Source organism: Azolla caroliniana, unplaced genomic scaffold (assembly GCF_043228905.1).
Source record: "Azolla caroliniana isolate FFs.n. ecotype wild unplaced genomic scaffold, voAzoCaro1.0.p SCAF_18, whole genome shotgun sequence".
NCBI classification, from domain to species: Eukaryota; Viridiplantae; Streptophyta; class Polypodiopsida; order Salviniales; family Salviniaceae; genus Azolla; species Azolla caroliniana.
Window position 1 is genome coordinate 16,351,378 of NW_028230453.1, and position 18,053 is coordinate 16,369,430.

Below are 18,053 nucleotides of genomic sequence, written 5' to 3' on the forward strand. Positions count from 1 at the left end.
ATCTAAAAGGAAACCTGGATGCACAGTTGACTTTCGGACTGACAACCTCAGCCGAAGTCGAAGGATACGCTGATTCCGACTATGCCGGAAATGCAGATAATCGGAAATCGACATCAAGCTACATCTTCACCCATGGTGGTGGGGTGATATCATGGAGGTCGAAACTTCAAGAGTGCACGGCTCTGTCTACCACAGAAGTCGAGTACATAACAACATCGGAAGCAACGAAGGAAGCAATCTGACTGCACCGACTTCGGAACTGCAAACCGAAATGACCAACCATCTATTGCGACTCATAGAGCGCAATACACCTCATCAACAATCCTGTCCATCATGCGAAGACGAAGCACATTGAGGTGTGATATCATCATATCCGGGTGCTCATATACGAAAAGAAACTCGAAGTCCGGAAGATCGACACTGAGGTGAACATCGTCCACTCCCAAATCTACGATTCGGAGCACTAAGGACGAAAATGGGGCTACGACAAGCGACCGAGTAGAAGAAAGCCGAACGAGGACTAGAAGGTAAAATCTGATCAGAACAATAACGACACATCCTATACATTTGCCGACTCGGCTGCATGTCGACCAACTTGTAACAAATAAACTTAGATCAATTTTGTAATCTAGGCTTACGAGGGAGATAACCCCAAACACTTGTACATGCAAGAAAGAGTAGTCCTTTTACTAGGGAGTTTGTTGGCATAAAAGGACGACTCCTTCCAAGTTGTATCTGTCCGAGTGTGAACTCGTCAATAAGTTAGGGCTTAGTATATAAGCGAATACCTAACATTGTATAGAACGACGAGTGACAGAGAGACGAAGTGTCTGTGTATTGTATCTCTGAGAGAGAGAGTGAGAACAAAGCAATAAAGCTTTCCATTAGAGCTTACATTGTCTAAGTCCACGCCCATTCTATTTTTTCTGTCTTCATTGTTTGCTATTCAGAACCGACAACAGATCCACACACGTTTCCTCAAACCAAACTCATTACCAACACCAATCCTTAGTGAGACCATTTTCACCATAATCGTTTTCAAATTGGATCCCAATGTCCATCCTTTCTTTCTGATCGATCGATTTTACGAACATTAGGACTTTATCCACCCCCACCAATCGTTGTTCCTGCTCCGAGAGTTGAGCAAAATGATACTCAAACTCTAGGAATGCTTGTGTTGCGCTTTGGTGGATGTTCGTCGATGCCACCCACTGGTCAAACTCGCATCGATCTCGTCTCTTCGGTCTCTTATAGTCGTATGCCTCTCGTAAAGGTTCTTCAAAGGACCCCATGTCTGGTTTTGTTGTCGTATCTTGTGGATTCTCTCTTGTACTTCATTCGTGGCCACACGACTGAAGGATATCACTTGCAATCCTTCTGGTATCCCACATCGCATCATTGTTGCCTTGTAGTCACATATATAGTGTGCCACATCCTTTCTGTTGGATTGCCCGTTTCTTTGCACAAGCCGCTCTACTGCCAATTTGACCTCCGACATCAAGCGTTGTTCTTGTAGTATGCTGTTGAGCATCACCGTCATCATGGTCATCGCCTCTTGTTGATTCTCCATCTCCTTGCCACCCGTTTTCACGTCGGGTTCACCAAATCTGTCGTGCCTTTCGACGTCGGATCGTTGCGTGAGTCAAGTGGGAACCGTTGGGGTTTTGGACTAGGAGGAGGACGAATTTGAGACGAATCTAGTTATGAATAGATTTTAAGAAAGAGATATAAAAATCTTGTGAATCCCACGAGTATAATGTATTTTATTAGATTAATCAATATTAAGATAAGAATATGAAATTTGGATTGAAAGAGATAGATATAGAAACCTCGTGAATCCCACGAGTATGGTTTATTTCGTGAATCCCATGAATATAATTTATTAATTGATGTTTTTAGAAATATATCCAATTTCCAAAGTTTTCACACACCTTATTACATTGTGCTCCCCATCCTTATATAGTGATGAGAGAGTCTTAGCAATCCATGCTTTTTTTCTATCTATAGACTATATGCTTTCTCTAACATGCTTTTTTTATCGACTATAGTGTTTATGCATGCTAGATGTGCATGTGTAGCTTTTTTCTATCATGCGTTTTTCTTCTAAGTAAAGCTTTTTCCTAGAAAATATGCATGAAGTAACCTTTCTATGTGGGATATCTACTTTTTTAACACTCGTGATGTGTTAGTGTAATGGTAAGGCTTCAAATTATTAACATGGAGGTACAAGGTTTGAATCTTGCCTTATGCATGTAATATATATTTTGATATTTCTTTCTTTTTCTTCATATTTATTCAATCGGTTATTTTATACGTTTTTCACGTAGTGTACGAAATACACTATGACAACGGTGCTATGTGCTTGAGGATGAACTCTCTTCCCTTTTCCTTTCAAGTCGTACTGCTTCTTTTTGTAGTCCTGTTCGAAGTGGCCTGGTTTGTTGCAGTACCTACAAATGATTGTGGATATGGTAATGGCACCTAATCCACTAGGTTTAGTTTTAGGCTGAAAATTTTGAAACTTTTTCTTTGAAAAGTTTCTTGGTTGATTCCTCACTGATGATGCCATGGCCAAGTGGCTGACTTCATTATAAGTATTTGTCCTTTTCCTTCGCAATTTGTCTTACTTCAGTTTTGCTATCAGGTTCTGTAGATTGAGGTTTTTGTCTTCACTATGGATGCTAACAAATGTCATCTAGGATGATGGTAATGCTCCCATCAAAATCTCACATTTTGAGGTCTCATCTATGTTATTGCATGATGTGACTGCCACATCTAGTTGTTTCTTCCATTTGTTGATGAATGCATCAAGTTGTTCTCCCTCTTGCATTTCCAGGTTCATCAAAGTCCTGTATGAGAATATTTTTGCTGTTCCATCAGAGGGTTGGTGGAGTTTTCGTAGATACTCCCACATTTGTTGTGTAGTCTCCAAATCGTGAACATGATCAACTTGTTCATCACTGAGGTGTATTATGATTTCCATTCTAGCATCCAAATCTTTACTCTTCCATTGTTTCAATCCATTTTTTGTATTTGGAATGCTCATGGAACCATCCACTAGCTCCATCCTTGTCTTCCACATCCAGTAGTTGTAATTTGTGAGTTTCTCTACTGAATACTTTCTTGAAATATTGTTCGATCTTGGTGAAGACAATTTTCCATTTCGTCCTTGGAGTACATGTTGTTTGGATTGTCTGGATCAATCCAAGCAAATGTGTTGTATTGTGTTTTGCTTGATGTCCCTTAGAGAAGCTTTGATAGCATGTAAAGGGAAAAGAAGTACCAACACTCAAGGAGGGAGGGAGAAAGAGAGATAGACAAAGATGGAGAGACAATGTTGTAAAAAGAACTTTATATTTCATTAAGCTAGTTAGAACACTTTATATAGAAACTACAAACATATTTAAATGTGTAAGTTACAGAATAAGTTCTAACCCTCAATGACAATGCCTGTCACTATTCCAGATAACACGGTCATTGTTGCTTCTGAGTATACGCATCCTCGTAGGTAGTTCCACGCATCCTCTCTCTTGTGGCAAAAAAGCTTGAAGGCTTTCCCATATCATTCCAACATTTCTCAAAATTTCGACTCTCTTTAAGAAGCAAGAACTCGTTCCCACCAACTTGGAGATTCCCCCGTGTTTCATCAATGAAAGTGTGTCCTATTCCTCTCAGGACTCTAAGGTAAGGATAATCCACTACTTCTTCCATCCGTTGCCAACTATCTTTGGGTAGGGGTGTAGCCACATGCTTCACCTTCTTGTCCACTATCTTATATTTTGTATTTACTTTGACCTCATCTTCGGCAACGCTTTACTCATATTCGTCAATGGTAGTGTATAACGTGACAAGGTTTATCCGAAGTATCTTCTTTTGAAGAAAATTTGATTCAATGACACGTTCCATTTTCCCAAGAGTGTTGTCAAATGAAATTACTTCCATGGCCCCAGTTATTATCTCCTCTTCTTCCATAAACCCATTTTCTTTTGATTTCTGTTCAAAATCCTTTCTTTTTACACCCTTTTCTTTTCTATTATTTTCCTATTTGGACATCCTTTTTTCAAAAAATCAAAAACTTTTTTATTAGTTAGATGACAACTTTTATCGCATCAATTTGGGGACAAATCTAAATTTCTTGAATTGTTGTTATCACTCTCTGTTATGTACACATAACGTAGGTGAGGGTAGGTCACTAATATTTACATAAGTGAAGTGTGTGTTTACTAATGTTAAAAAGGGACTAATGTGATTGGATATAAGGAATGATAGGTGCATGCACTATCACAATTGGGACAACCAATGAATGGAGATTCTTTTAGAAAAGCACATCTATGCAAGGGACCTAGGAAGAGGTATAAATATGAGGCTTAGCTACCGTCATAAGCACATTACGTCGGAAGGTTGTTATCTTAGACACCGGTAGTGCAGGCTAGGTTTTTGTCACAACGATCATGTTAATCTCTTCCAACATATTAATCATCCTAATATCCGGTAGTATGGGACGTCAGTGGTAGGTTGGCTATGTCTTGATCATAGCTCGGGGGTAGTCGGGTGGAACAAGTTCTTCTATCCAATCTATTTTCCTTCTTTTTACTTTATTTTAGTCTATTTATTTGTAATAGACTGTTAACAGCAATACCAAAGCTTTATTTTTGCTCATTCTTAGGATTTGTTGTATTTTTATGTAAATCAATTCATAACTATTCTAAATTGACTACGTCATTAACTAGCCTTTTAAAAGGTCATCCACATAAAGCTATCAAACCAATTTCTTGGAATGAAAAACTTGACACAACATTTACGACACTCAAAGAGCATGCTTGGTAGGCTCCAGCTCTTCTATTACCAGACCCTTCCAAGCCTTTCACAATCGAAATCGATGTTCGTGATTATGCTATGGGTTACATACTTTATCAAGGCAATCACCTTTAAATTGCTTCTGAAAGTAAGAAGCTTGATGCTACTCAATCTCGGTATTCGGTTCAAGAGAAGGAGTTGTTTGCAGTAATACATGCACTTAAAACCATGGAGGCCCTATCTCTATGGAAATCAATTTCTGGTTACAATAGACCATCAATCATTGAAGTATTTTTGTGACCAAGCAGCTATTGTTGGTCGTAAAGGCCATTGGGCTTACCTTATGCAAGTTTTTGATTTTTCCATACGTTATCGCAAGGGATCTATGAACACCATTGCGGACACTCTTAGTCACATTAAAGAAGTTAACACGGTTAGCTTCACAGAAATAAAATCTGATCATTTAGATCACCTTCGAGGGAAATACCTTGATGACAGTTATTTCTCAAAATACTGAACGGAAGCCTAATCTAGTTTAGATGTCGTTACTAGCACCCTACCCTCGAAGGCGACCTTTCACATTACAAACGGTTTGCTCTACCGTAGTGAAAAGTTCCGTGTTCCAGATTTAAAAATGTGAAACAGAAAATTCTTCATGAGGGTCATGATGCACCATTTGTTGGTCATCATGGAGTACAATGCACAATCGTTCTCATCTTGAGTACTTTTTTCTGGCCTAAGATGCGCTCTGACGTGCATAAATATGTGACTCAATGATTACAATGTCAAATTAATAAGTCAGAACGAATTAAAGTTGTTGGTCTTTTGCATCATTTAGATATTCCAAACAACAAATGGGAAAGTATCTCGATGGATTTTATTGTTAGTTTACCTGGTACACAGAGGGGTCATGATGCCATTTGGATTGTCGTTGACCGACTAACAAAATTGGCTTGATTTATCCCTACCAAAACCATGGTAATTACTCAACAATTGGCTTATCAATTTGTTGATGAGATATTCCGTTTTTATGGATTACCGACAGATATTGTTAATGACGGAGATTCCAAGTTTACTAGTGTCTTTTGGACTTAGGTCTTTAAGAAGCTAGAAACTACGTTGAGCATGAGTTTCGCAGATCATCCTCAGTCTGATGGAAAATTTGAGGAAATGCTTCGAGCTTATGTAACAAAAACCCCTTCTAAGTGGGAGCAATACCTTCCTATCCTAGAATTTTCCTATAATAGCTCAAAACATACATCCACTCGAAATAGTAATTTTATGTTGATCAATGGTTTTCAGCCACGTGCCCTAGTAGATGTCACGATTCATCGTGATACATTAGACAATACATGCAATTTTTTGCACGACATGAAGCAAATGTTGCGCGTTGCAAAGAAAATATTCTCATAGCTCAAGATCATGCCCGATTTTATGTTGATCAAGGTAGAGTTCCTCGTGCATTTACTATTGGTAAAAAAGTTTTTCGTGTGTCACTATTGACTCTACGTCATTGTCTACGAGCTAGTGCACTACGTTAGCCCTGCGATATTGTGGCCCATTTGAAATCCTTAAGCGAGTGGGATCATCTGCTTATCACCTTGCCTTACCCCATAACATTGGTATTCATCTTGTTTTTCACATCAGTTGTCTAAAACCATTTTTAGGCTCTGGTGATAACACCATCACAGTCCAGGATCTTGTAACATTAGAGGATTTTTCTTACAAACCTCATGTTCCTTAACGAATTCTTGATTGTTATACTAAATTTTACGTTCTAAAGAGATTTGGCTATTCAAGATCAAATGGATGGATAAACCTATTGATGGTACCACATGGGAACACGAGCATACTCTTAAGGCACAATTTCCTCACTTTATATTGCAAGAGTGCAATCTTTTGAAGTAGGAGAGTATGTTATGTACACATTACGTAGGTGAGGGTAGGTCACTAATATTTACATAAATGAAGGGTATGTTCACTAATGTTAAAAAGGGACTAATGTGATTGGATAGAAGGAACGATAGGTGCATGCACTTTTATGATTTGGACAACCAATGAATGGAGAGTCTTTTAGAAAGGAACATCTATTCAAGGGTCCTAGGAAGAGGTATAAATATGAGGCTTAGCTACCATCATAAGCACATTACGTCGAAAGGTTGTTGTCTTAGACACTAGTGATGCGCACTAGGTTTTCATCACGATGATCGTGTTAGTATCTTCCAAGGTATTAATCATCCTAATATCTGGTGGTATGGGACGTCGGTGGTAGGTTGTCAATGTCTTGATCATAGCTTAGGGGTGGTCGGGTGGAACGGGTTCTTCTATCCAATCTATTTTCCTTCTTTTTACTTTATTTTGTTCTATTGATTAGTAATAGACTCTTACCACTCTCCCTAAAAGTCCGAACTAAAAATCCTCCCTTGATTCACTCCTAAGACAATCCCTATTGCATTCATAGTTTGGTATAACTGTAAGAAATTGAGCCAAACTCAATCCATGTTGACATCAAACTCGAGCATATGCCACCATCCAAACTGCCATGATATATGGTTCTCCAAGAATGATGTGATGAGACGTTGATTCTTTCACACAAACATTTTGGTCTAGTTCAACGTCACCAATCCTAACTTTTATATTAGAGCAAGCTCCATCAAGTTCTTTCGTTGGCCAACCATCATCTCTTTCATAAGAAGTCTAGGAACATAAGATTGATCTTTGAGCCATGGTCGATCAATGCCACCACTAGTTCTATCAAATCTCCAATTAGTACTGAGGTCTCAATTGTAGCTCTAACTTCTTAGTTGTGGTAGCACTTTTTGAAACATGCATGGGCTTTGGCCCATCTTCTACGGTGGAGCCTCTTCCTCTTCATTAAGTCATTCATGAAGTCATGGAACTCCTTTTTGGCAATTCCGAGAATTTTCTTTCATCACCCGTTTCAAGTCAATGGTTTGCTCTATCTTAGAGAAATTTTTTAATGTTGGGCCTATTCTTTCTTTCTGTGACAACGATGGCGTGCGGAAGCTAAGACAACCAGCTCGTCCGTATAACAATAGAAAGTAGAGATGAAGGTTTAATGGAAACCTTAAACACACATATGTGGGAGAGACAGAGAGAGCAAAACAAAACTCAATTTCAAAATAATACTCTGCTGTATACAATGTTCTACAGAATACTTTTTATACAAGTCCTTAAAGGACTGATAGAAGTACTAACATGTGTAATTTCAATGTTCATACGAGCGACTGACACTACAAAGAATATGCCTACGTACTAGGCTCGAACCGTATGCCTCCAACGGCCTATGGGTTCACACTATTCCGGAGTATGATCTGGTTCTCCGCTCCGGCTCTAGGTTCCGAATACCGATCTATCTAGACACTGATCCGAATACCTCTCCGGTTCTCCGTTCCGGATATTGATCCGGCTCTAGGTTGTTCAGCCGATCCGGATCCAGTTGAGCTTGTCGTAATAGATCGTTGGCAGATCGGACACCTCCACCTGCAGATCCTTTAATAGCCTCTTGAGGCATATTGCTTCGCATGTCGCGACAACCACGCCTCAGAACTCGGCCTCAGTGCTCGACAATGCAACTGTCGATTGCTTCTTGCTACTCCAGGCAAGCACGACATTTCCAAGTGAGAAGGCGAACCCGGAAGTTGACCATCGATCGTCGACGTTTCCGGCCCAATCGACATCCATATAGCTGACAAGTTGCCCAGCTATACCGGCCCGATACAACAACGCTCGATGCTTAGTACCACTAACATGCTGCATTATCTGATACACGCACTGCAGATGTTCGATGGTCGACTACGACATGAACTGACTTATTAGTTCGACCGGATAACTGAGGTCCGGTCGACTGATCGGCAAATAGATAAGGCTCCTGACAATCTATCAACCCTTAGTGAACCTTAACATGACCGTGTTGAATTGCATGTTGTTCCCAACCCTTGGTGAAGCTTAACATGTCGGCTTAGAGGAGTCAAGATGGACTTGCATTCTGTCATACCGAATTGCAAGAGCATACTCAACACATAGTGGCGTTGACTAATCTGTGTGGTGGTCGATTTCTTCTAGGTCAGCGTGATTAGATCATCCACATAGAGCAAAATTCTTACCGGCTTGTTTTGACCTTGCTGGATGAAGAGTGAAGAGTCGGATTTTGACGACACAAACCCCATCTGGCGCAGTTACTGCATGAACTTTGCATTTCAAGCCCGTGGGACCGACTTGAGTCCATATAGGGACTTCTTCAGTCGGCAAACAACCAAGTGTTCATTCTGGACTAAAATCTGAGGGGCTGAACCATATATACATGTTCCTCAAGCTCCCCTTGCAAAAACGCATTTTCCACATCCATTTAATGTAAGTGCCACCCCTTCAATGCAGCCACCGCAAGCAAGACACAGACGGTCTTCATCTTCGCGACCGGCGCAAACGTCTCATCGTTGTCGATGCCATGTTGTTGTGTGTACCCCTTTGCCACAAGTCGGGCCTTGTACCGGTTAACGAAGCCATCAACATTGTATTTGACTTTATACATCCATTGATAACCGATCGACTTCACTCCTTCAGGTACCTCCACCAAGTCCCACGTCTTATTTTCTATGAGCGAATGCATCTCTTCCTCCATGGTCTTTTGCCAGTTTGGATGCTTAGGCGCTTCAGCGTAGCTCTCCAGCTCATGCATGGTTGCCACCTTCACCATGTATGCATAATGATGCGCCATATACTCATTATATACGTATCGAACTACGGGATGTTTTTGACAGGTGGATCAGCGTAACTTCTCGTCCGCCGATTGTTTAGCCCTCTTGGCCAACTCAGACTTCTCTTCCGACGATCCGTCTTTGTTCTTTTCGGAGTCGGATTCGCTTCGATTCATCTCTTCCCTGCTGGAGTCACATTCCGGTATCTTCTTCTTCCCTTTCTCCTTGCGTGTGAACCGTCTCCTTAGATCCTTCCCCGGACAGAGCATGGACGAGTCTCCACTACTCGCCGGCTCATCATTTGGTTGATTCAAACTGTCAAGAATAGTACTAAAGCAGAGATGGAATTAGTACTAAGAAGAGCAGTACTATTAGTACTAAGAGGACGGGACTGCATAAGATTCCAGAGAGAGAGGAAGTGAGAAGAGGAGAGAGAGAGATAGCGAAGATGAGAGAGAGAGAAAGATGATGACAACAACTAATATATTATGTGAAAAAGATAAGTACAAGCGGCTAAGAGGCTTAAGTCTGGTGTTCAACCAATTTGGTTCAATATAATGCCTAGTGCCTTCTTTTATAGTGTTGTCAGGAGTAATCCTGAAACTTCTAGAATGTTCCAGAGAAATCTGGAATATACATTACTTTCTTATAATAAAATATAAATGAAAATAATATCCTATGAATTACAATAGATGATGTGATGGTTAAGAGCTCGACCCATATACCATAAGGTCATGGTTCGAGTCTTGCCATATCATGACACTATCTCCCCCTTAAAGACGACGAGTGGAACGAGTCGGCGCTGATTGCGGACCGGGTTTGTCCGGATACTTTCAGTGAAAATCAGCAAGCAGATCCTGAGCATTGGCAACATGCTCGACGGGTTCCCAAGTGCGTTCGCTCGGACTATAACCAAGCCAATTGACTAAATAATAAAGTTTGTTGCGAATAAGTTTGGAATCGAGGATGGCAGCAACTTCATACTCCGGGCCGACGTCCAACTCCAGCGGGGGCGGCGGTGGTGTAACACGATTGGGAATGGTGTTTGCTTTATAAGGTTCAAGAAGAGAACAATGGAAAACCGGATGTATCTAAAGCTGCGGAGGGAGATCAAGGCGGAATATGACATCATTAACCTTACCCGTAATACGAAAAGGACCGAGTCGTCGATAATCCAACTTGTCGCACGGTCGAGTAGTCTTGATGTGACGACGTAAGAGCCATACTCGATCTCCGATGGCAAAAGAGGAGGGAAGCCGATGACGATCCGTGTAAGTCTTCTGTGTCTATTGAGCATGACGAAGATGAGTCGAGAGATCTGTCTGGATCTTGCGTAGTCTCTCCAAATGATCCCTGGCACGAGGATTGGTAGGTAGCTCCGGGGTGTCGATCACCGACCAGCGAGGATGAGAACCGGTATAAGCGTAGAATGGGGAGACTCGAGTCGAGGAGTGAACAACATTATTATACACAAACTCCGCAAAGTGGAGAATCTCGGCCCAATCGTCCTGTTGATAACTCAGGAAATACCAGAGATATTGCTCCAGCGTTTGGTTTGTTCGTTCTGCCTGCCCATCGGTCTGAGGATGGTAGCCGGAGGAGAGGTTGCAAGAGACCTTGAGCATCTTGAAGAGATGTTGTCAAAATTTGGAGACAAATTGCGGTCCTCGGTCATTGATGATACTGTCTGGGAGGCCATGATGCCGAAATACCTCACGCATGACTAGGCGGCGGTTTCCTCGCTAGTGATGCCCTTAGTACACGGAACAAAATGTGCCATCTTCATATATCGATCGACGACGGTTAAGATAGCATCGAACCCCTGCGAGACCAGCAGATCTGTGATAAAATCAAGACAAATAGACTGCCACGGCTTACTTGGAATCGACAAGGGTTCCAACAAGCCATATGGATGGTGTCGTGGCATCTTTGCTCGATAGCAAGCATCACAGGTCCGAACGTAGTCGTCGACAAAACGGCGCATGTGGGGCCACCAAAAAGATCGTTGCACTAGCTCCAACGTCTTAGTACTACCGAAATGTCCCGCCGTATGGGTGTCGTGACAATGCTGGACGATTTGAAGGCGACAGGAGCAATCGGGGACATATACGCGCTTTTTAAAGAATAACAAACCATCATGATATTCGAAATATCGGTAGTCAATACGTGGTTGTTGAGACTGAGAATAGGATGCCTGAGAAGTATCAATGTGCGCCAGGATGTCTTGAGCAAAACTATCCGTCTTCAAGTTTGCACGTATGTCATCGGTAATCCGTGAATCCATCGGGGTGTGAAAAATCCGCGTCATGTGCAATCGTGTTGGTCCCAAGATTACTTGCTTTTGATTATCAAATGTTGGATCACCAGGACGAGGTGCAAGATATGAACGCCATGATAGTGCATCTGCTTTTCCTTGCTGCTTCCCCAGTCAATATGTGATTTTGAAGTCGAAACGCGTGAGGAATTGCGCCCACCGAGCTTGCCGTTGATTTAGTACGCGAGCGTTCTGGAAATAAGCAAGATTTTTATGATCACTAAAGACAAGGACCTGATGTGGAGAGCCCTCTAAGAAATGCCGCCATTGCACAAATGAATCCACGAGGGCTAATAACTCCTTGTCATGTATTTCGTAGTTGATTTCTGCGACATCGAATTTGCGCGAGTGGAATGCCACCGGATGCAACTCTTCTTTATCTCCTTGTTGAGAAAGGATGCTACCGAGGGCCGAATCTGAAGCATCAGCCTCCATGATGAATGGTTTGTTGGTATCCACATGAGCTAGAATCAGTGCTGATGTAAAGGCTTTCTTAAGATGCCGAAAAGCCATATCTGCTTCAATGGACCAAAGAAATGCTTGGCCCTTCTTCGTAAGTTGTGTGAGGGGTAAAATAATCTTCGAGTAATCCTGTATAAACTTACGGTAGAAGTTAGCAAAACCTAGAAAACATTGTACATCTCGTACAGACCGTGGAATTTGCCATTCTAGTACAGTTTGGACTTTAGCTGGATCCATGGCGATGCCCTTTGAGGAGATGACGTAGCCTAGAAATTCCACTTGCTTGCAGTCAAAGCTACATTTTTCTAGCTTGGCATAAAGACCATTCTCGCGGAATCGCTTTAGTACTAATAGTACATGAGAATCGTGCTCTTGCTGGGTCTTCGAATAAATCAATAGATCATCAAGATAGATGATCAAACAGATATCCAAGAGGTCTCTAAATATATCATTTGCCATGTGTTGGAAGACTGCGGGTGCATTGGTTAGGCCGAACGGCATAAGAGTATACTCGAAATGCCCATACCGCGTGCGAAAGGCGGTCTTCCATTCATCTCCTGGTCGGATCCGCACGAGGTTATACGCTCCTAGTAGATCAATTTTGGTAAAAAACTTGGCACCATTAACTCGCTCTAAAAGACTTGATATAAGAGGAAGTGCATACCTATTCCGGATGGTGACCTTATTCAATCCGCAGTAATCAACGACGAGACGAAGTGAGCCATCTTTCTTCTTGACAAAGAAGATGGGTGCACCGGCCGGAGATTTCGAATGATGGATGAACCCGCTTGCCAAGTTCTCCTCTATGTAGGCTCGAAGGACTTCTAACTCGGTGGGTTACAAGTTGTAAATTGGTCCCCATGGTGGCTCGGTTCCTGGTTGTAAATCGATGGGACAGTCATAGGGACGGTGATGAGGAAGGGTATCGGCTTTTACCTTGTCAAATACATCGCCATAAGGATGATATTTTGCCGAAAGTTGTACTGAGGAGTCCTTCTTAATAGTGCTGGAAGGATGTACTGATATTGCAAATAGGAACATTGCCTCCTTGTGTCCTTCTTCGCGTAATTGATGGAGTGAAATGGTCGAAACTCGGTGAGTAGATTCTTGGGGTGGTCAATATCGGACTTCTCTTGTTCTCCAATCTATGGCTGAATTATGTAATTCAAACTAAGGTAATCCTAGGACAATGGGATGCTCTGGACTACTAATTATATTAAATGATATTACACACACAAAACTACCTAGGACAACTTGAATGGGTTCTGATTCTTCTACAATATTCCCGGAAGCAATGGGACGACCATGAATGACTACTATAGATGCGGGACAAGGAAGTTTTCTTAGGGATATCTGAGAAGCTTGGGCAAAATTTCGATCCATGAGACAGGAATTAGCTCCAGAATCTAAGAGTGCTAGGACGGGTACTGGGGGAGTACTTTTAGTACTAACAATGACTTGGGCTAGGAATACATTGCTAACTTGCTTGGAAGGAATGGAACCACTAATGGGTTGTACAGATCTAGGGCTGTTGTCCAACCAAACGGCTCCTATTTTGGCTGGACTCAATCGTTTAACTCTTCATCTATTTGACTAAGGATTTCAAATTTGTTTGAGATACTTGGGCTATTAGTACTATGAATACTATCTGACACTCTAGTAGTACTATTAATACTAGCAGACACTCCGAAGGGAAGAATTGACTCGGGTTTAGTACAAGCGACGATTTGATTTACCTGTCTTCTAGGCCTATGGGGACAATTGATGGCGATATGTCCTGGTCCACCGCAATAAAGACATAATCGATTGACACGTCGTCGTTGCTTTTCTTCTTCCGATAACGGGCCGCGTCGACGCATGGTGTCGATCTCCATCGAGGTCAGAATATTGGCTTGAGGTACATCGCGTGCAAACGGTCTAGCCGTGACTGAGGCGTATGTGGCTTCCGGCCGAGAGCATGGTATTTGTAATTGACGTTCCGAACGCCGTTCGAAAAGGCGGTTGTTGCATTGGACCGCTCGACTGATTGCCTCCGTAAGAGACTTTGGTTCTTCGGGGAAGGTTAAAAGCAGATCTTTGACATCATTGCGCAAGCCGTAGCAAAACTGCTCCATGAGGGCCTGATTATCCCAGGGAATATCTGAGGCGAGTAGATGGAAATCCGCCGCGTAGGCAGAGGATGGACGATCGCCTTGACGTAATCTTCGGATCTTGTTGATCGCCGTCCTGATGCTGTCGGTATCTCCAAAGTAGGCTTTAAACTCACCAATAAAATCTTCAAAGTTATTAAGCAAGGGTGATTGTTTTTCTAGAAGCGGAGCGAACCATGCCAAGGCTGAGCCGCTAAGTAACGTGCCTATTAGGCCGACTCGAGATGCATCAGTGGGATATCGGGAAGGATGCATCTGGATGACTAAGCGTACCTGATTAAGGAATCCCCGGAATTGCGATCGCGTTCCATCAAATTTCACAGGAAGTACGATCTTGGGCTCTTTATGAAATCCTTGGGGACTTGATCCTTGTTGTTGCAACGCTGCTTCAAGTTGTTGTACCCGTAACGCTAACTCCCCATGTTGTTGTTGCGTTTGTTGTTTTTCGAGAGCGATTTGTTGCAGATCCCCTATCAATCGTTGGTTTTCTTGTTCTAGGGCAACAAACTTTTCTTTTAGGCACTGTAACTTGGAGAAAACGGATTGATATTCTTGGGCGCTAACAGTAGCCATAGTAGAGGGAAAAGGGTAGGAGGATGAGGGAGAACGACAAGTAGGCTGGAGGAAAGAAAAAATTGGTTCAAACTGTCAAGAATAGTACTAAAGCAGAGATGGAATTAGTACTAAGAAGAGCAGTACTATTAGTACTAAGAGGACGGGACTGCGTAAGATTCCCGAGAGAGAGGAAGTGAGAAGAGGAGAGAGAGAGATAGCGAAGATGAGAGAGAGAGAAAGATGATGACAACAACTAATATATTATGTGAAAAAGATAAGTACAAGCGGCTAAGAGGCTTAAGACTGGTGTTCAACCAATTTGGTTCAACATAATGCCTAGTGCCTTCTTTTATAGTGTTGTCAGGAGTAATCCTGAAACTTCTAGAATGTTCCAGAGAAATCTGGAATATACATTACTTTCTTATAATAAAACATAAATGAAAATAATATCTTATAAGTTACAATAGATGATGTGATGGTTAAGAGCTTGACCCATATATCATAAGGTCATGGGTTCGAGTCTTGCCATATCATGACACCGCTCCGGCTCAACCAATCCGGATTCGGTCCATTGACCCGGAGTAAAGTCAGACTATTCGGGAGTTCAAATTATGATGTGTTTCCCTCTGTTCCGGAATCCGTTTCCTCGCTTGCAGCAATCGGTTCGGGGTCAGGTGATGAGAAATACCAAGATTCTGATTCGTCAAAGAAGACATCACGGCTAACTCGGACTTGCTTCGATCGGGGGTTGTAGCATTTGTACCCCTTTTGCGCGTCGGGGTAGCCAACCAAGATGCACTTCTCAGCTTTGGCATCCGACTTCTTCCGCTTCTCATCTGGCACATGCATATATGCAATGTTGCCGAACACCCGTAGGTGCGCCAGATTCGGCTTCCGCTCAAAGTATAATTCGTGCGGCGACACCTTTGTCCCTAAGGTAGATATTAGATTTTGAATGTAGACGGTTGTTCGAATTGCTTCGGCCCAATAAATCTGAGGCATGCACTTCTCTTCTAGCATTGCCCTTTCCGCTTCTACCAATGTCTATGTTCGGCCACGTCCTTCTACTCCGGTGTGTATCTACAAGAGAACTCACGTCGGATTCCCTTAGTCTATAGATAACTTGTGAACTAGCCGGAAAAGTAATCTTTTCCGCCATCTGATCTCAAACACTTAATCTTCCTTCAGGTTTCTCGTTCTACATGATTCTTCAAGTCTCAGAAGCACGAGAAGAGTTTTCTCTTCTTCTCATTGACAATCAAATAGATCCAAGTGTGAGAGTTGAAATTGTCGATGAAGGAGACGAAATATCAACTCCCCTCGATGTTCACATTTTGTGTGGGTCCCCACACATCCGAATGGATGAGATCGAGCCGATTCCGGCTCTAATTCTTCTCATTGGGAAATGGAAGGCTATGATGCTGCCCAAGTTGGCAAGCTTCACATATTTGGCCTTTCTGGCCACTGAACTTTGGGAGTCCGAAAACCACATGTTTCAACTACATCTCATGAAGTTTCCGGAAGTTGATGTGGTCGATCCGCTTATGCCACAGGTCGATGTCTTATTCGCATTCCTTGATCCACAATCTGACCGACTAACACCAAGTTCTTGGTTATCGTCGGTACATGCAAGACGTTCCTCATGATTCCCTTCTGGCTGACATGGCTCAGAGGAACATCCCCGATATGCTCGATGGGATGGGATGTGGGGTGTCGTCTTCGGTTTCCACCAACCCCGGCTTCTCCAGCTTCTCGAGAAAGGAGAACCATTCTTTGTGGTTCGTCATATGGTTTGAAGCTCCAGACTCCACATACCAAACTCATGCTTCATTATGCTTCATTATGGGATGTAGGGATTTTGTTGGCCTTATGCTTCATTACGAGGGCCGGTTCCGACCTGGCTCTCTCTGAGCTTCCAGCGAAGTGCGATCGATGACACCTATCTATGTCCCTCCAGCTAGATCTGGCTTTGTCCGAATCGACTCTGTTCTTCCAACACTCGCTTTCTTGGTGGCCTTTTCGACCACAATGCTAGCAATCTGTTGCAGTCTTTCCTTGCCAGCTCCCAGCTCTGCCTTGCCTCCCCCTGCTTCCAGAGGGTCCGGTACTACTGTCGGCACCATCTTTGTGCCTCCAATTCTGCTCTTGTTGGCCACCTACATTGCACGCCGATCCGCCTCAACCTCCACATCCACGGGGCCTATTTGCCTCCATGTTCAACATCTTGTTGTCAGTGTGCGTACTCATCGATGCACCCACGTGGTTCTCCTCTACAAGGAGCATCGACTATAAGTTGAAAAAACGAATGCGTATTCTCCCTTGTACATACCGTTGTCCGGAATGCTCCGAACTTTGACGTCAGGCCCCCGAGACAGACCTACACCATCTCATCCTCCTCGACGGTCACGTTGACGGAGACAAGGGAATCGCAGATCTCCTTAATCCAGGCCGTGTAGTCGACCACCAACATGTCCTTCTACCGGACATTGCTCAACTCTCTTGTCGGCAGTAGAGGTTCTCAACCCTCACGCTCTGATACCATGTGACAACTATAGCGTGCAGAAGCTAAGACAACCGGCTCGTCTGGATAGAAATAGAAAGTAGAGATGAAGGTTTAATGGAAACCTTAAACACACATACGCGGGAGACAGGGAGAGCAGAACAAAACTCAATTTCAAAATAATACTCTATAATTGTATACAATGTCCTAGACAACACTTTTTATACAAGTCCTTAAAGGACTGACAGAAGTACTGACATGTACTTCAATGCTCGTACAAGCAACTAACACTAACTCCAAGGAATATGCCTACGTACTAGGCCCGAACCGTATGCCTCCAATGGCCTATCGGTTCACACTATTCCAGAGTACGATCCAGTTATCCGATTCGGCTCTAGATTCCGGATACCTATCCGGTTCTCCTTTCCGGATATCAATCCTACTCTAGCTTATTCAGCCGATCTGGATCTGGTTGAGCTTGTCCGCCCAATACTTTCTTTTTTTCATTCATCATTTGGGCCGATGTCATTTCCTCTCTTCTTCTTACCGCTTCTCTC